Raw genomic sequence first — 20,829 nt, 5'->3', positions numbered from 1 at the left:
AACTCAAAGCTAAACATTTGCAAACATTAGCATATTACTTGAAAAGTAAATAGGCCACACCCCATGAGAAAATATTGCAGAACATAAGTTCTACTGAAGGAAAATAAAAATAAAGTGAGTGTAAATAAATATTTTGTCTTTGCGCATTGTTTATAATTTTTATTGGTCTCTTAATGTATTTCATCACTTAATAAATCAATTCATTATTTTTCCGTCTGGTTTGATCCTCCATACCACAGCAGCAGGACGGTAGCCTCAGATACAACCACAATACTGCAGGTTTTTCCAACACTTGCAGAAGGAGCCATGTCAAAAAATAACTCATTATTGAACTGTTGCATTTGCTTCAAGCTTTTACTCTGAAGACGAAGTCACCCCAGCCCCATCTATAGCTGCGGCTGGCTTGACGCATCACCCTCTCTCTCTCTCTCTCTCTCTCTCCTCTCCATCTCCCTGCCTCTCTCTCTCTCTCTCTCCTCTCTATCTCTCTGCCTCTCTCTACCCGCCGTCATCCAGTGCGGTGCCGATGCCTCCTTAAACCTGGAGCCTCCGTCAGGAAGGATGAGCTGCCGGGTAACCGGAGAGATAACCAGATAAAAAAAATAAATAAATAAAAAGATAAAACGGATTTTTATGAAGGTAGTTTTTTTTTTCCATGGAAGACAGAGTGGAAGGAGACCAACTCAAGAAAGAGGATTGCATTGACAGTCTGTGCAAGTGTGTGAGTGTGTGTTAGTCAGAGTGTGTGCCTCGGACTCCCACTCAGTGATGTAAAACGTGAAGGTGGATTTTGGCATGTGGAGGAGCAGGTAAAAGGTAAGACTCATGATACTTTAGACTGAGCACTGAATCTCTTTAACAGTCTTACAGCTTTTTCTTGTTGAGGATTTGGTGCTCCTGTGGTTTCAATCTGTTGCCAAGATGAATGAAAATCTTTCCCTGCACGACTCACTATTAACTGGCTGTTAACTCACAGGAAAAAAAAGATATTGACACTTGGTTTCATCAGCAGACTAATAGGCGTAGTCCCTCTCTGGGCAAAGGGTGTGAGGAATTTTGGGGAGGTGGCAAGTAATTCAATGAATAAATAAATAAATAAATAAATAAATAAACAAGAGGCCTGACGAGGTCCCCATGGGGTCTGTGGTGATGAATGGAGATAAAAAAAAAAAAAAGGAAAAAAGCTCTGCCTCACAGTTTCGGAGTGATGTAGGTGTTGAGGGAGGAAAATGCGGTGCAATTCACTGTGTGAGTTTGGGTGGATGACGACACTTTCCCCCCCAAGCATTCTGGGATGAAAAGAGAACCAATTAAGTGATATTAAATGAGATTTTTAAAATTTAAAAGAAGAAAAAAAGGTGTAAAATCCAGCCTGGGTGAATGGATGATGTGACGCCTGTGGATGTGACTGTACTGTAGTTTCCTGTGAGGATTGTTGCAGCACAGAGATTGTATATGTACACTGGGTGACACGATGACACCAACACACTTCACAAGGTGGATAAAACCCTCCCTGAGCTGCACAGCGGGGATGACACATGCACTGTATGATGTTGGCGGTTGGTGCTCTGCTGTGAGTCAAAGTGGCCCTGCAGTAGAGGAACACAGTCCTTTTTTTTGTACCCCCCAGAGTGGACCAGGATCTCTAAAAGCCTGCGGGGGTGTGATATAGTGTCTATATATCCTTTCATGCGGATGAGTGCTTGCAAAAAACCTTCTGTCCTGACCTTAAGTATGAGAAATAGGACTGAATTATAAATGAGTTATGCTCCAGCTGAGGGACTCAGCTACTGTCTCTTGTCTGACTTCCATGAGCATTAATTGAGCATGGCATGTCCACGGTAATTGTGTGCAAATTTAATCTAGTTGTTCTTATCTTGATAATGGAGAGCAAAGCTCAAGGGATATTGGCAGAAATGCATTTGTAAGCCATAGGTATCTAAAAATAAAAGGGGTGTTCAGGAACAATATTTCATCTTATATGAGATAGTTTGGTGAGCTGTGTCCAACAATTTATCACTTGGACCAAATTCTGACATCTTGCGCCCATAAATCTGGAATATAAAAGTATTTTTTTCTCTAAGTTTTCTTGTGACAAATGAATTCAGGTGCGGAGACTTTGCCGTACCTCGGGGTTTCAACAACTGCCGCCCCTGCTGTCTCCAAGCAAGAGGGATGCTAATGGAGGAGAGAGAGGATACAGGCGTTAACCGCTGCAAGACAGAGAGACAGAGAGAGAGAGAGAGAGTGTCTGTGTGTGAGAGAGAGAGTCTGTATGAGAGAGAAAGAGTCTGCGAGAGAGAGAGAGAGAGGGAGAGAGTGTGTGTGAGGCGTTTCCATGGCAACCTGTCAGGGGTGTGTTTGGTCCCTGGAGATGGTGAGGAACGGAGGGGAGGAGAGAGATGAGAGGCGAGGAGAAAACTATCCCTCGTTAAGGGTGAGAGGGGGATGGGAAGGAGATAATGGAGAGAAGAGGGGAAGGTGGGAATGCCCCCCCTTCCACCTCCCTATTGTTTGTTTTCTCCTTCCTGTGTTGCACTCTCTTCACTGGCTTCCTACTCCTCTCCTACCACACGCCACCTCCTCTGTTCATTTGGAAGTAACTCGCAGCACTTGTCATGGCTATGTGTGCGTCATATGGGAGGATTGTACATTTAAGATCAAGTGCATGAAAGTGTTTGTGTGTTTGAACTCGTTTGAAGACATCATGATCATTTCCTATTGACTTTGGTTGCTTTTTAACAAATGTCATGCTTCTTTAGTTGCTCACACTAACCATAACCAAAATCTTAACCTCTATATCCTCAACTAGATGAGTAAACTAATGAGTTCACATCCCATCGATGAGGCTGCACACAAACCAGCTGGCATCTTCCTGGCACTTTTTCTTCGCTCAGATGGTGCCAATGTAAAAAAAAAGCAACGCCAGTGTTTGGGTTTTATCCACTGACAGTTTAGCTCTGTTTTACTTCTACTTATTTGCCTAATTGGTATTCTTTGGACTTCCATTCCACAGGCAGCAGCTCACCACCATCTGGCTACATTCATATGACACACCCACAGCAAACTGTAAACACCCTAAATTGTCTGACACATCAAAGAAATCCAATTTCAGGCAAAGGAATCAATCTAAGCTTGAACACACAAGCTCATGAACCGACGATGTGAAATATATCTTGTGCGTTTTTTGTGAACCGCAATGTTGCAGAGGTCACACGTCACAGCAACAAGTGTGATCACTAAATATTTGACATGAATACATTACTCCCTTCACTACACTGCAGAAATTAGGATCCATTACAAACACAAATTCAGATATACATCGAATACACCTGATATCTCATTGGCATATATAGTATTGTCGTCTAGAGAGCTTGTATTTTCTGTCTTTTCTCATATGGTGGGAATACAGTATGAGTGAAATTAAACAAATGGAGATTTGGAAGGCTGAAAGATGCAAAGTGTGCCAGAGTGATGTTTTGCTGAAGCCAACTAAGCAAAGTCGTCTGCTGGCTTTAAGTGCTGCTGCTGCAACAACCTGTAACTACAGTAACAGATGAATCAGCTGTCTGTCAGTCAACCATGTCTGTTTATTGAGAGTATATTTTTTGTATTCAGAAATGTATTATTTTAAGAACAGAACAACAACAGCTGGCTGCCGAACAGCACCATTATTAATGCAAGGACCTAGCAAATTCACACACACAACTTTAATTGCTTAATAATTATCTTCTGAGTTTTATTTTTCTGCAACAGAACTAATGAATGAATGCTGTTCAGTAATCACCTCTCCTATTAGAGATGTTGCAGCTTCCCAACATCATACTGTACTGTAAGTTAACATTATATGACAGGTGTTGACTGTATTATTGTGTGATATGATAAGGTGGCGAACACAAGTCATGGATTACGAAAGTTGAGCGTGTTTCAAGTGTCTGCAAGTTGATTTTAACAGCGTACTGAAATGAATTCAAACTAGTGGCTACTTGGAGGATAGTAACAGTCCTGCTGTAATGTAATTTATAGGACGTGTTAAAACAACAGTTGAGCTCGTTTACATCATTTGTTGTCCAAAAATTGTGAAAAATGTTCACTGTTTCCCAAAGCATCGTACGGAAGTCCTCAAATGTCTTCTTTTGTCCTGACCAATAGTCGAAAACCCAAAGATATTCCATTTAGTGTCATAAAATATTAAAGAAACCGGAAAATATTCACATTTGAGAAGGTAGAACCAGAGAATTTGGACATTTTCTCTTAACAAAAATGACTAAAAATGATTAATCAATAATCAAAATATTGGGCAATTAATTTTCTGTCAATCGACTAATCGATTCATTGCAGCTCTACAACAGTTTATTTTTTAAAGAGGACCTATTATGCTTTTCCTCATTTTCAGTCATATATATAATGTTACAATGTTGGATTGTCATATTAAATGTGGCCAAAGTGTCAAATAATGAGGTAAACGTACATAGAAGTAATCCCTGTGAGCAAAAAGCACTGGCTTCAGGCTGCTCTGAACGTTCGATTTTTTTCTACTTTCAGCCTGAGCCAGCATCAACTCATGATAGATTTCTTTATATGGTCATCTGCTCCACGCACAGCGCACCCACAAGTGCTGCAGTGTGTGTTGGTCTGCTGCGCTCATTTGTTAGTGCTGGGCAAAGTAAAATAAGTAGTTTACCTCTTAGAGATGTGCTGGGCGTCTGCAGCTCTTCATCAAACATCATCATCGCTATGGCTGTTTCTGCTTGTACTATTCCTCCCTGCATTATTTCTAACTGACCTGTAGAACAAATAGCTCCAAATATCTCCATATGTTGTGTTGTCAACAAATTTTTAGCGCTGCTAACAAAGCTCTGCTAATTCAGTGATGAACACGTTTAATTTCCTGTAAAATCTTCACAATAAAAGTCTCCTGTTATTTAGTCATTTAAAAGCTTTAGCAGTAAAGCAGGAAATGTTGGGTTTTCATCAGCAGTAACTTAACATGACTCTGATACATGCTGCCCCTCAGCAGGCCTCTGGAAAGCTGGCCAATCAGAACAGAGGGGGCTCATTGGGAGGGGGGCCTTAAAGAGACAGGAGCTAAGACTGCCTGTTAAGAGACAGAGGCTGAACTGAGGGGCTGCATAAATGGTAAATGGACTGCATTTATATAGCGCTTTTCTAGTCTACCGACCACTCAGAGCATTTGACAACACATGCCAACATTCACATTCACAATGTTTCTACTGCTCACCCATTCACACACACACTCACAAACCAGTGGCACGGCCATTGGGAGCAATTTGAGGTTCAGTGTCTTGCCCAAGGACACTTTGGCATGAGGACTGGAGGAGCTGGAGATTGAACCACCGACCCTCTGATTAGTGGACGACCCACTCTACCATCTGAGCCACAATGGCTGCCCCAATATAAAGGATAATAAGCATAAAGGGCCAATATAAGATAAATAAGCATTTTTTTGAACCGTGAATCATGCAAAGATACTCTAGTGGAGTCCCAGAATTAAAGTAAAGAGCTGGAAATGAGCCTACTAGGTCCCCTTTAAAGAAAAGCGAGACAAAAGGAGTTTTCAGTGGATTATCGCTATGTCTTTTTCATAGACTTCAACAATCAGATACATGTATATACAATGCATTTTTGTGCTTTGCTGTGTGTTGTGTATATATCATTCATTTGGGTTTAGTCCTGCAGTTCTTTGTGTAGAATACTGTAAAGCCCACCTCTCCTTTAACATGACAGTAGAAAGTTGTGAGGTGAAGGTTTTTTTCTAACTTGCAGCAAAGCAGTCATCTAAAGCAGAACAATTCCTAATACACATCAGCACAAAAGCAGAAGACAAAAAAATGTCACTTTCATTGAAAAGAATGTTCTGCACAAAAACTTGTGTGATCACACACCAAGAGTCATATTTACAAAGCTGTTGAGAACTAAGATTTGGTCCCAGTGGTAAAATCTGAAAGGAAGTTCTTTGAATTATGACGTCTTCTAAGAATTTTTCCTAAAAAGATTAAATCCTTGTGAAAAATAAAAGCTATCCAGGATGCGTAGATGTCAGCCCCTATGACTATACCTATAAGGTGCAGTATGGAGGAGGACTTTTATGTAGCTCAGGGGTTTCTTAAACAAAGGCTGCAACAAGTGGATACAAGAGAAAAGTTCACCAAATGCTGAATTACAAAGACGTGATAAAGTGCTACGGATTGCAGAGATGAAAGCACTCCTAAACTGACACTGCTTTTTAGATGATGTTAAGAGCTCTCTGAGTATTCTCAAAATAGACACAAAAACAGGGTGCAGCTCAGGTTTCTGATCATTGCTCTGCCCAAATTAAAAAATGACCGGACGGCTAAATAAAGTAAAAAGTAAGAATAATTTTGCAAAAATCTGAATACATGTGAATACATTAGCTTAGCTGTTTTGTAAAGGAGGTGTCAGATAATGGGATACACAGATGCCTAAATTAAGATGAAAGATAAAACAGCACCAAGGATGTGCTGTAAATACACACAAGTAACATCACAAAGTAGTAAAAATAGAAACAACATATCATCATGGGAGAAAAATGATACCATGCGACCAGTACAGGAGCCACTACACTGACTCACTTTATCTCCGTGATCTTATTCTGAATACTGATTTGGCTAAAGTAATGGGACATTGAAGGCTTTCTCCAGATGTAGCCCCGCAACACATTAGCAATGCAGCAAGCTATGGAGTGCTCGGTTGTTACTGGAGACGAATTTTTCGTTTGACAGGGAAGACAAGGCTAGTCTGTGGGGCCCTTTGCTGTAGTGTGATTAGCATTGCAGATGCAGGTTTCTGTAGGCGTCAGTTTCAACAAACTCAAGGTTCCCCTGTCTCCAGTGCATGATTAAAATGTAACAGTGGTGCGTGGGAAATTCACAAGAGCAGAATTATGCTCCAGCACTCAAAAGAGCCTATTTTTTGCTCAGGTATGTTGCACCTCCTACTGCACACACTCTCTTGCTCTCTCTCTCACATATAAATACACACAAGGGCTCGACCCACATGGGGGGGTTTTCAGCACCGAATGCCAAAACTGGCTCAAAGCTGCCAACAGCCATTATTTTTTTGCAGGTATTCAGTGTCACCGATTAATGTGTGAATGTGAAGGACACTGGCGGAAATGAGAGTCATGTGACTTTCCTAGAAAAACAAAGATGAGAAATAATATTTGCAGTGTGGAAATGACTCTAAAACAGGAAGTCTGCTGAAGCCTTTAAAATAATCATAACCATTACTACAAGGATAAGCAGTCATAGCTATAATGATAAACACAGCAATAATTGCAATAATGAGCATACCCACTGCTATAATTATAATCATAAAAATCATAGTGATAATCATAACAATAACAATAACCACACTCATGGTTATGTAATCCAACTGAAATGTATTAAAATCAATAAGATCCTCCCACAAGCAACACATATCAATTTTTTCCATAAGCGTGATCAGTCAAACTGGGTCATATCCATTACCGTAGACAACAGTAAAAAGCTGATTCTTAATGAAAGCCTACAGTATCGGCCCCATTTATCAGAAAATCAATAGACTGTATTGGTCAACATATATGTCAACCTATATACACACACACACACACATACACACACACACACGCAGGAACAGAGCTGAACATGGATCCAGATGATGTACAGATGGGATGCTATGTTGCTAATAGTGCAAGAGCTACATTGCTTCTTTTTTATAAATATTTTAAAACATCAGTTTTTTTGTATTAAATGAACTGTGATTACTGTGATTTAGAGATCTATTGTTATCCCTCTTCTCAAAAATGTCTCCCTTATTCATCATTTTTTTGACATTAGAATGCCACATGTGGTGTCTTTAAGTGGGCAGTGTTCATACTGGTATGTCAGTCTCGACCTGCTGCAGTTACACATTGCATTAATAACTAATAAGGTTATCCGTTGCCTTAATGAAAGTCAGCATAGACCCTTTGCATCTCAGTTTTTGTCTCGCGGCACCCAGCAGATAGAGGAAACTCTGCCGACTGACTGAAAACACCTTTGAGGTGCTTAAAGTCAAAATGTTTATAAGTGCCTGTCACTCTTGCTGCTATATATAAACATGCTCAGCTCTCAGCAATGTCAAGAGCACATAATAGCAGACGTCCTTCCCATTGAGAAATGAGAAAATGAAGCAACAGGCAGGTCTCTAGAGGACACACTCCTGTAAGAGATGCCAGTAAAATGGGAAAAGGGCTTTCAGCACAATGGAGTTCTCAGGTTAGTGCGGGCTTCCCTTCCTCTGGCATTATCACATTCCCAGAGGAGGGTTGACATGAGTTGTTCCTCGGAAGCCGATTTCTAGATTATTTAAAAGAACAGTCTGTAAAAGGAGCCGGGTGCGTTTTTTAAGGCAGTACATTTATTAACATGTTAGTGTAGTTAAAGGAAGATATTTTCAAATTCACCTCTTTACAACATAACAAAACAGCATTGTTTCTGCTTGACCACAGAAATTTTGAGTTTATCCAATATCTCAAATTTGTCCATGATAATAGTTTATTAAACGTTAGCTAAAAAAACTTACCAGCTGCTTGTAGTAAGATAATATCAATTTATAGTAGTATCTCTGTAACTGTCTTATAGTTATAAATACAATAATAATATCAGTAATTTAAAGAGTCAGTTCAACCAAACTACATGAAAAAAAACACATATTTTTAGTACTCTCTCTTTTGAGAGATCCATCTGTCTCTGCCTCTACCTCAATACAATAGAGGTGAATGACATTTTGTTTGTGACGCTCACAGCATTGAAAAATGACATTTGAAAAATACAACATCAATGTATTTTTCCAGAAACAATGTCATGGATTACTCTGGATAATCCACAGACCTTTTTTTTTAAAACTCCCACCAGATTATCAGGAAAGTAACATATTTTAATGGGACCCTGGTTTTATGCATTGCTGTGACTATCATGGAAACAGACAGTTGAGTAGAGGAATTAAATGTGACATAAGCCAAGAGCCAGATTGAAGGTCACAGCGCCTGCCGACCCTCCTGCCCTCACCCTCGTCTCTTTCCGTTTTGGTATTTATTTTAACAGTGAGACCCGCAACCCTGCATCTCCAGGAGTTCTGCCTGCATCTGGCCCATATTCTATCATTAGCTTCCCCGACCTCTCTCCTGCTGCCTCCCTCCATCTCTGCTTCTGCAAATTTACTTTAGTCACACATACAGTAAAAAATAATAGAAATGCATAAGAGGAAAATAGATTACACATCGTGCAGATGATGGAAATGAAAGCCCTGAGGGGGTTTATAAAACTAAACAAAAGAAGGCAGAAATTATCATGGACAGGTTATAAAAGACCTTACTGAATTGGATAACAGAGTGGAAATGATGCCAAAAGTCAACAGGGAGGCATTTCGGAATGTCATTTAAAGTGCACGAATAGCACGGCGTAAAACAAAGCAAATCTGATACGGAGAATGAAAGCGAGTGGTAGGTGAATGGGAGCGTGCCCTAATTGAGATGTTTTGACTTAAATAAAATAAGATCATCCGCCACCTTGAATTCTAAATTTCTCCCTCTTCGACTTGGAAAATGAATCGGAATGTGCAATAACTGCCTATGTGCGAGGCTTATACTGATTGTTTTGCTTTTGTGTTTTCCTCCATCATGCATTGCTTTATTAGATGCGGTGGCTTCTGATGTGTTTGCTGCTGCAACAAAGATAAAGTAAACATCACAAGCAATAAGCTTAAGCGTTTCATTGCCTTCTGAAGCGGGGATAACGCAACATCTACACCATGGTGGTTATCATGCAACATAAATTTTTTATTTCTAGAGAGATAAAACTGCTGTATAAATAGATAATGTTCATATTAGGCTTCCTGGCCCAAGCACAGTGTAATAAACGACACCAGGTGATAGACAAGCACAAATCATACTGATTTCCTGACAACGTATGCGTGGTAATAAAAACAGCTCCTGATTGCCTGTCATGTATGATAGAAGGAACGAGCCTGCCTGCTGTTTCGCATTTCAGAACAGATATTGTTTCAATCCAAGATGGTCAATATGACTTTATTCCCCTCTGTGACAGGATGCAGGATGGCTTTGCTGGAGTGCTCAGTAATAGCACAAATAAAAACAGTGAGTGCAGACACAAACAGGTTGTTTGTTCGGGTAGGGAACAGAGCAGCGCTCCCAGGGAACACCTGCTATACTGTAGTAACTACCCTGTCAATACAATTGGCCCAGTGAGCTGTAGTCTTAATGCACTCATCCCCTTATCATTATAAAGCACTTCAAAGAACACAAAGGCCATTAAACCCACAGTGTAGCACCAGGCCTGTGTGTTTCCAGTTGTGGTGCCTGTGGCCTCTCAGCTGTTCCGTTATGTGGACGCCAGCGCCCCGCTTGATCTGCTGTCTGAGAGCACACTCCTTGCCGCAGGGCCATGCGGCTAGTTGACGGCCAAAGCCACAGCTTCAGTGGCTTTTTAGGATGACAGCATCAGCACCACGTGTCCCTGCAAAAGCTGTGTCCCTCTGTGTTCTGCCACACTGAGCATCTGAAACAAAGGCAGTCTGCAGAGCTGCCTCTCAATCAGGATAATTATAGTTTTCATTCAGTTTCTTGATAGGTTTGGAAGTGGTTGTTGTGCTTTTAGTTTACATTTTATTAGGTATTTTCATACATTGGTGGCATATGCATAAATAGAAGTTCTCAAAGATATTTATGTTATGTTGTTTAATATGCCAAATGGGATGGACAGACAGACTAAATCTCCCTCACTGAGTGACTGACTGACTGTATGTTCACTATTGAAACTGTTGTGTATGTACCAGATGTGCAAATGACGCCAGATGAGAACCCACAACAAATTGTCCAAGCATCTGGCATTGAGTAAGTGACCAAAGAGTTAATTAAACTTTGGAAGGTTTATATAATTACAGTACGTAGGTAGATTAAGACAGTCACTTGAGTGAAGTGTTTTTCCCAGCATGCCTCTCAATTCCCATGCAGAGTGCGACCTGAAATATTTTCGAAAGTGTTTTCCACAGTTTTCTGACTGTGGAACTTTAGTTGCAGAAACGTTTGTACTGATGTGGGCTTGTTTGCCTGAATACATCAAAAGATGCTGGAGACAGCCACAGATGACTTTTCATCAATAATTTTCACTTTATCTTACTGTGCAGAAAACATATTTACTGTCTAAGACAGGCAGAGAGGAGGATGACAAAGGAGCAGCAGAAGTAATTTCATTCAGACTCTTTTCACCTCCAGTGTATTACTGCGGTGGCTTAAATCTCAGCAGCAGAAATCTGAAAACTTCAGCAAATAAAACTGAAACTATAGAATCCAAGAGGTCTGGGTGCCTTTTTTTCAATATGGATGAACTGACTTTTTACACTAAAATTAATATTATTAAACTAGAATGATGCTGTCTTTTGTGAGTAAAGCAAAAATGTTAATAGAAAATCATTTTACCATTAATGATTTGAGCTACAAAGTATCTTTAGCACATATAAAGGAAAAGCTGCAAAGTTATGTTATCTCATATAAATCAAAATAAACGTGAACTAAATCCCAAAACTGTTTTATTACACCTGAAGTGAAACTAGTTAAATTAATTTTACTGAAATTTAAAAAATGACAATCAAAGTAACATACTTAGTTTCAGGGTGAATTTTACATCTGTAAACCAACAGAAATTTAGGGCAATCAGGAAGCATCTGAGCTTTGCAAATTGGATGTTTCAACTCCACCTTGTGACTCAGACTGATCTGATGAAACATCTTCCAGAGTGCAGCACTAATGCATGCTCTATGAATTTTGAGTCATTTAATGTTTACGCTCCTTTGCCAAAGCAAGTACATTCGCTGTAATGCTGTAAGACTCTTGCAATCCAGCTGGCAAACACACTGGAACAAATGAAAATGTTTAACTGTGGGGAAACGTGCACAAAGAGCACAGAGTGCTTGGTGAGAGTCAGTTTTTTGCAGAACAAATGTTTCGGAGCCATCTGAGTGTCACACTTTGGAGTGGGTGTGAGCGAACGGAGCGCTGCTGCTGGGACAGTGACAATTAGACGAGGGAACATCCTGACTGTGTTGCATTTCCCTAATCTTGCAAAATGTGGAAGCATTACTCCCTGCTGTATTTGTCAGCTGCTTTGGGGATTAATTAGCATAGCAGAGTTGGAAATGGAGCCCACTGCAGAAGAAGACTGTCCCTTTTTTCACACACTGTTAGTGGGCCAGCAGCGTGCTCTCACACAGATACACAGCTCTCACTTACTACAGCAAACTATAGATAGAAACTATAAACTCTATGTTACTGTAATACTGTATATACTATAATATTACATACATTTTTTACATAAAATGATACTATGACCTAGCCTTCCATCTGGTATTAATTACCATTAATTAATTACGTGTTGGGTTGCAATGAAATAAAGCAGAAACAAATGAAATTAAGGTGTCGAGACAGAGACAAGAGGATCGATGCTGTGATATTTGTTGTAGAGAGAAAAAGTGAGACCCTGTATTAACAATTCAGTATCCGGTGTAAAGGTGTAAATGTCATGCTGGGAGGGAAGAGGGAGGTGGGATTGTATACAGTAAAAAAGACGTGAAGAGTTTGTTTAACAAGTTCAGCTGTTAAATGCTGACGCCAACAACTTCATAAACTGAAAAGATTATTTTGGAGTTTCTGGCTATCAGCCTGTTCTCTATTTGGAGACATACAGTAGTTTGCTCAGTAGCTCACCATGGGATTCATTAGAGGAAGAATGATTGCTGGAGTGTTTTTCTTAAGTTTGCCTACAGCCAAAGTTTTCATGAGGGAATTGCTTGTAATTCCACCCTCAGACGTTTCAGTGATGTGCAGTATGTCATTAACCTGTTGTTAAGTTCATGAAGGAATTTCATTATCGATGCAGTGTTGCAATTTACCTTTTTAGCCTTGTCTTTATAGAGTTAAGTAAGTTCTGCGTTAATTTCCCAGAATGCCTTATGATGCCTCCCAGAGATAGGCTAGCGTTCAGCTGAGGGTTACATGTTGGTGTAAAGAGCAACAGAAAAACAAAGAGTGCTAAATTTCCCTGAGTAGAGAAAAAAGTCAGCATCATGCCTTTATACAGAAATATGTTGCATTGTGCTCTGTTTAGGCTGCTGATGATGTTAATGTGTTAGATCCATTAAGCGTTTCCTCCTGAGCAATTTTCCAATGCAAAACAAAAGATCTGCACACTATCCTCCTCCAAACACACCAAATAGGATATGGCTTGTTGAGTCACAAGAGCTTGGAGGAAAATTACTTTGGCAATTTGCCGCTGATTGGTCTCTGAGAAGTAAGAATACTATTACGGTGAACAACTAAGTGGTTGTAATGTTTCCTGTCATTGATCAGTTTTAATGGATCATTAAAGGAGAGGAAACAAGCAGGGTGCACTCAGGTGGACAAGACATGTGCTAAGCACACTCAGCATTCCCACATGGGCAGGATCCTCCATCACAGAGCTTTGCCGTATTTGGAGGATAATTTGCAAATCCACTTATCTCTCCAAAATCATAATCTCTTCATGTATTATGTGCACCCTTTCCTTCCCATAATGTTGCCTAGATTTCTGCAATAGGAAGTACTATTGGGGCATTTTAGTGAAATGAGCAAGTAACACCTCAAAGTTCTTGCACTCCAGGACTCTGTTGATCACTTGAGCTCACTTTATTAACAACAATTCACCTTTATCAGGTAAAATTCATATAAACAAAGAGCATCAGTGCTGGTGAAATGCATGGCTTGAGACTGAATAATGAATGGCAAGTTGCCATCAGGAACCTTGACTTTTCAGTAAGTAAATAATAATAGCGTTATTCATTTTTTGTAAGTATTCTATGTATTTTACATTTTTACCTAGTTAATACATTTCATTAAATTAAGATACTTAAAATCAAATAAATAGTAATAAACAACTGAATAATAATGAACTAACTTAATTAAAGGTGCATGCTATTAGCAACGCTATCACCAGACAGAACACTGATTTTGAAAAATTCTGCAGATCCCCTGATTATATACAACAATATTTCAAATTAGTTTTTTCTACAATATCTGTGCAAGGAAATGTCAATATTCTTAAAGTCAGTAAAAAAAAAAGACAGAAAACATTCACTGCTATGACCGGTCCATATCACCATTACTTTCAGCATGTCTTCATAAAGGACACACTACTTCCTGCATTTGCACTGAACATACACATTGAAATCATCCAATGTGAACATAATTCCTCGGATACTGGGTCACTATTAGGCATAGTACATTCTATAAAGGAGATTAAGTCCATGGCCCAATTTTACAAAATACTGAAGGGATGGGCGAAGAAATCCAAGGTTCTGCAAGAAAAAGGCACACCCCAAAATCTTCTGCACTGTACAGATCTTCATTGTCTAACATCACCTTTACAGCAATGGGAAAAGGGCCGTGGGAAAGGTTTTTTGTAAAAAAAAGTAGAAAACAGGAGTATCCTTTGCTATAAAACTGTCTGTGGTAGCCAGAGCAGCTGCCACTATTTACTCTGCTCCTCTGTGTTTTATTGATAGAAAATAGATGAGGTGCTAATGGATGCGTGCCACCAGTAGTTCTCCATCCTGTGTAAGACACGAGCTTTGCTACAGAGGCCCCTTTGTCCTCAGCCTCTCCATATTGATTTTGTGGCATATGCTTGGGTTTTCCTGAATGGTATGATTTGTAAGATTCATAATGTTGGGATGAAACAGTCTGCAGAGGGATTAAAATGTTGGACTTCACTTCTCTAAAAAGGAATTGGGCTGAATGATTTTCTATGGATGGTCTTTAAACTACTGGCTTCCCCTGAAGATTTGCTTTTTAGGATACCAGCTATTTAAGTGATGACATAAAAGGAAACATTGTTTAAACACATAATAATAGAAGTTATTTCTAAGCCACAGAATGTCTTCCAATAGCTATTGTGCAGCAGTAGAAATTGTTCAGGCTTTCAAGTGGATATCATAATGTTTTGGAATATTCATGAATGCATGTGAATGTGAGTTAGCCTGGGATTTCGGAGCATTTAGCGAACATTTAACTGGTCCAAACCCGCTCCATTCCCCAGAGAGTTCACATTTATTTGCCAGTTTCTGGTTATGTTTGGAGACAGCCAATTATGCGGCAGGTGTAAAAGGCAGGTATTATCCTCTGAAAGCATCCAGTAAGCTCTCTGTTTCTCTCTCTCACACACACACACACTAATTTGATGCTGTTACATTAAGTCTAAGGATCCGCATTCCCGCGTAAACAAATCACAGGAGAAGGCTTCTGTCACAGTTGTGGTGAGAAATCCACAAACGGTGTACTGCAGTGCTTGTATTGCAGGTATAGTTCCACCTAAAGAAGAGCTGCATCGGGGGGATTAAGTAATCATTGATCTTTACTGGTGGCCAGTACAAACTGTTACAATGAAGGTAGAAATCATCTGTAGGAACGACTGAGGATCCTCCTTTGAGAATTTTAATATTTTATGAAGCAAAAATTCAAAACATTCACTGGTTTCTTACATGTGAGGATTTGATGCTTTCCTTTGTTTTATGCTTGTGCTATAAATTGTACACCTTTGGATTTTGAACAAAGCAAGCAATTGCAAGATGTCACTCTGTACTTTTGTAAATGATTTCTAACATTTTATAGACCAAAGGGTGTAATAAGTAGGGTTATGTGATATGGATTATGTAAATTATGGATTGTGTGGACCAAAGACCATACGGGTAAGCTCAAGCAAATTATTTTTTACTTAACCTTGACTCAAAAAGAGCTGAACCAAAACCAAAAAAAAACTTCCATATACACATATAAAACTGGTATTTATAAAAACAGAATGTGTGGTGAAAATATGTTCACCTCATGCATATTTGTTTTAGAGTAATCTGAGAGTGATATGATAAGGTGGAGATGAAAAATTGGGTGAAAGACAGAATCTAATAATAAAACATAGTTTGTTGTTGTTGGCCATTTTCACTGGGTCTTTTTTTGCAGTCTGTACAGCAATCTGTAAAATGCCCATCCAAACACTGTGTGATCAGTTTTATCATATTTTTTTATTTATATCTGAGGCATTTAATTTCATCGGTCCTTGTGAAGCACTTTGTAAAGTCTGTCTATATTGGCACTATAAAGTAAACTCATGATCATCTTTCTGATGTTTAAAAATAATGTTTGAGATATCACCGTCAATGATGGTTAATAGGTACACATGATGAATTACTTTTAATATGCAGCTGTTGCTATAAATAGGCACAGCCGTGTATAATGGTTCTGCATAATGACAGCTGCTCTGGCATTACTGGAGAACCTCACCGATGTGACACAATCCGGTATGGCAGAGGTATTGATATGCAAACAGGTGTCAGGTGTCTCATTCCAATGTGCCAAGAGGAGAATGCATGTGCATATTTTTGTCTTTTATGCATCTGACCCATGTCGTGGCATTTTTGGAGCACACCGGGGAATGTAACATTTTTTTTAGTAATGGCACAAAGTTAGAGCAGTCATTTTTATTAGGATATGATATAAAAATGTGTGCTTTTTGGGGGATATCATGAAAACGCCTGTATGAATATGTTTAATAGGAACATGTGGTCATATAACATATCACCTTTGCAAAATACATGAATGTAAAAATAATTTGTTTGTTAGCTAAAGAACAAGGCTTTATGGCTTGCACAGTGTTGTAGATAAGCTGGAAATGCTATGTAGAAAGTGTTGGGAGGCTGTTGACCAGTGTTGAGCAAGTTACTTCAAAAATGTATTCAGTTATACATTACATATTACTCTTTTTTTAAATAGATTACTTTTGTTGTTGAGTAATTAGTAACTAATTTACTTTTGTTTCTCTCTCAGTCAAGCTCTGTCAAAGGTTTAGACAACTTCAAAGCCTCTGCGGCCACACATTACATCTTCTGTGTAGACAAAGAGACAGCCATCCTTCAGTTTGGAGGTATGTACTGACTATCATCAGCTAGTCTAATATTAGCCCCAGTGACTGCACAAGGTCCCGTCCTCTGAGTGGAGCTCCATTATTCTCACACCCTGAACTAAATCTGTGATTCCTGAATGTAACCTTACCAGTGAGTAATGTTAGAAAAACTGTTAAGAAGACACAACATGCAAATAAGACAATTTAAGAGTTACCTCGAGTCATATTTCTCCTCTTTTGGTGGCAGCTACTACTGTCTCCACACCTCCAGCCCTTGCAGCAAGCTCACATGAGACCAAACTGATATCAACCCTCCATCAAACTACCAGTAAAACAGCAAACAAGTCAACCCCCAAACTGTCAAAATAACAGATCGTTATTGGGATTATTTACTGGAATGGAATCACTGAATTTCAAATTGTAATCCCTTACACTTCTCATTACTGACAGGAGCTTTGGGAATTTATGGATTCAGAATGGTTTGGGGTTAGGGTTAGGGTTAGGGTTAGGGTTCATTTTGTGTTTGTTTGGGTTTTTTTAAATGTCGGTTTCTGCTCAGACACCATTTAAATTCAAACATTTTATTCTCATATTTCCTTCTGTGCCGCTGACAAAAGTAAACTTTGATCTGTAGCTGAGTTACTCATTAAAGAGTACTTGACAACACATGAACCCACCTGACTGCTGCTGTCCATGCTGTCGATTAACGCCTCCCACTAAATGTCCGTCATGCTAACATTGTCCATGCTAAGCATCGTGCCAGAGGTTGTCAGAGGAGGTTGACGAAAATGACTTGTTCCCTCTCGCTTCAATGTCACCTTGGCTGTCACACTGACTTGAATTCGTTTAGAGCCGGAGTGAATTCTCTGGAGTGACAGTGGAGATTGCTAATCCGTCAGAATGATTTGGTGACAGGCGAAAGTGCTAATCCCCCCCGTGTCATTCAGTGCCAGTGAGGACTGCCTAATCCCTCGTTGAGGGTCTGATGTAAAAAGACATGACGCTAACTAAACGGCTCTCCAGGAAAATGACAGGAGGGTGCAGGAGCAAGTTCATGTTCCCAGTACAAACTGATATTAGCACAAGCAATTTACAGCTTCTCGTTTCTCGTGTATTTTGCAGTCATCGTAAATATATTTCCATTTTAAGCCAAAAACTTCCTCAGGCAAACAGAAATCATAACTCTGTTGGGGAAACATGAGCATCTGTGGGATTTCAGAACCTTTGGGAGAAATTTCTCAAAGTAACAGTCACATACATGAAACTTTTCAAAGTTGATATCAAATATGATATCAAGTCTGAGTAGGTATAACATTCAAAGATCATGAATATGTGATTACCTCAAGTTTGATTTAAAAAAAAGTCAAATAGACTTGTCAAAATAGGTTTTTCACTCTCAAAATGTTGTTTTTGTGTTGTGTTATTTATATTTTCAGTTACTGAAAGAAGCCTTGAATGTAAGTGAAGCTGCTGCATCTTATTTCACTCGCTCACTGCCTAAATACTAACTGGTTTGAAGCCAGTGAGAACATGCCGCAGCAAGTTCAAACATCTGTTTGAAAAGCTAGCTGCTCCAGAGATCCACCCAGCATTCAGGCTTTCATCAAATTCTTGTTATTAATAATTGCTAACAGGCAAAATTGCTTCCTAGCAATGTTGAGCTGAATACAGAGAAAATATCGGTTCCCAAGCTGACATAGTTTGTAAGTGGAGGAGGCTTTCCAGGGAATGAGAGCAGTCTAAGTTTCAAGACAAAATATTGGGCATGAGAGCATATTATAATCACAAATCCTTTGGCAGCCAATAGCACATGACTTAAAAACTAGTATTCACAGCTGACAGCTTTGGTTTCCAATAACTTACATAACTACAGATAATATATTCTTAAAAGAAATTTGAAAGTAGTTATACAATGACGCAAGGGTAGGATGCTAAACAGTACAAGTAAAAAGTCGTGTAAGATGTCCCCAAGCACTGTTTTTGAATCTGCACTTTTATATGCAACAGTGTTGGGAACTTCTTTTCAAAATGCTTGAGTTAATCACCTCATTATTAGCCCATTGATGCAGCTACAGTATTGTCAACTGTGGACCTCTCGTTCACAGAGAAGAATCATCTTCTCAGACTGAATGAAAAGGCTGAAACTGGGAGTGAATGGGCCCAAGAGATTCAGCAAAAAAGGATCTAAAAATATAGCATGCAGGTAAAAACAGAAACAATTCATATCAAAGGGATTGAAAATGAAAAAAAAAAGAACTGTGATTTGTGAAAACTAATTATCATCACCGGAAACTGACATCGCACCAATATTGTCTTCATTTATTAGTGCTTTGACAGCAGAAAACTGATTCTCTTCAATATACAGCCTGCACTATAAAAGTTAATAACAAAAAGGCTATTGCATTATGTTCGCCTGTTATCTTTCCCCATAATTGAATCTGTTCTTACTGACTCTTATCAGTGCATCAGCTCTTGTGAACCCAACAAGGGGACAAGATGTAGTTAAATCATTTATATTTCACTTCTTAAATTAAATAAAAATGCTTTATTTATGAGGTTTCTTGCCATCTTAAAATGAGTGTAATTTCCATTGCTCTCATTTCCTCTGAAATCCCAAGAAATGTCTGTTGAATCTTAAAATCAAGAACAGACTTTAATCAATACTCGGGATCGATGCGGGCACCATATAATTGCAACAGGCCCCTACTAGGACAGTACAAATGTCTCCCTTGAGTTTTGTGGCAAACATAAAAATATTGACTACCGAGACCATCTAACATCATCGGGCTCCTTTTCCCCTCTTATTTTTAGAGGTAAAGAATAGATGTAAGTTAACACTTGACCTTTTAAAATGGAGACGCCTCTTTGCCATCGTGGTTTGGTGTCATTCTAAATTGAAATAGACAAAGTTTTGAAGGGAGCTGCAAGAGTTCCTTCGCTGACTGAAAAAAGAAAATCACACATGTATGTTACATTGTGTGTAGATTTTCTATGGTATCATAAAACCTTGTATGTGGGCTATTTTGGTGTTTTTAATATGGTTGTTAGGATTTCACACAAGCTTAACAGAAAATAATCCTCACCCCTAACCCAGCTGCAGTAAGTCTTGGATGGCACTCCTGCAAAGTGCAGAAACTTGGATCTAAACTAAATTAAACATGCAGTTTTGAAACACATAATGTGGAACTTGTTTGAAGAGGATAACATTATTAGAAGGAATGCAGGAAAAACTGGTTTAATATGCTAAGACAAATCTCATTTTGGTGAATGGGGAAGGGGCCTATGAATCAGTGGTGGTATACATATACCATGAAAAATGGATGAGTTCTACCTCCCGAGACTAAAATTAGACAGAAACCTAATATGGTGAGTGTCCTTCAAGTAACACTGATTTATAAGCAACAACAAGGGAGAGAGTGAGAAAAATCTGCTATTCTACAAAACACTTGCCAAGATAGGTGGAGAAACGTAATGCCAGTCGACACACCGTGGAAAATCTGATTATTCCTTTTGCATGAAAGCTAAGCAGCCATTGAAATGTAGCAATGGTGTCTTTTCAAGCAATCATTTCACACAATATGATTTCTGTGTGACTGTCCTTCAATGACTACTGTGCTGAGGTAGAATATAAAGTGGTATAAAGGATAATATGCAATGTAGTATGAATGTTGATACACAGTTGTCAGGACCTACACATTTGAGTGTGTATATGTTAATGTTTAGAAAAACATTTTTCAAGTGGAAACATTTGGCAAGCAGAAAATAAATTAGCTACTAAACTACTTCATTAATTAAAAAGGAACAATCTTAATGGACTTTTTGG

At 39.0% G+C, this 20,829-nt stretch overlaps 1 protein-coding gene across 1 annotated transcript in view; it reads left to right on the top strand.

Moving 5' to 3' along the window:
- Nucleotides 1-237: 237 nt before the first annotated feature.
- Nucleotides 238-20,829, top strand: part of lingo2b (leucine rich repeat and Ig domain containing 2b) — a 32,512-nt gene continuing 11,920 nt past the window's right edge. The window contains exons 1-3 of the mRNA XM_042388616.1: nt 238-279; nt 517-816; nt 16,931-17,027. The gene's annotated coding sequence lies outside the window, so the exon portion shown is untranslated. The remainder of the gene's footprint in view (nt 280-516; nt 817-16,930; nt 17,028-20,829) is intronic.

Source organism: Thunnus maccoyii, chromosome 16 (genome assembly GCF_910596095.1).
Source record: "Thunnus maccoyii chromosome 16, fThuMac1.1, whole genome shotgun sequence".
Classification (NCBI taxonomy): domain Eukaryota; kingdom Metazoa; phylum Chordata; class Actinopteri; order Scombriformes; family Scombridae; genus Thunnus; species Thunnus maccoyii.
This window is presented reverse-complemented; position numbering and strand designations above follow the sequence as displayed.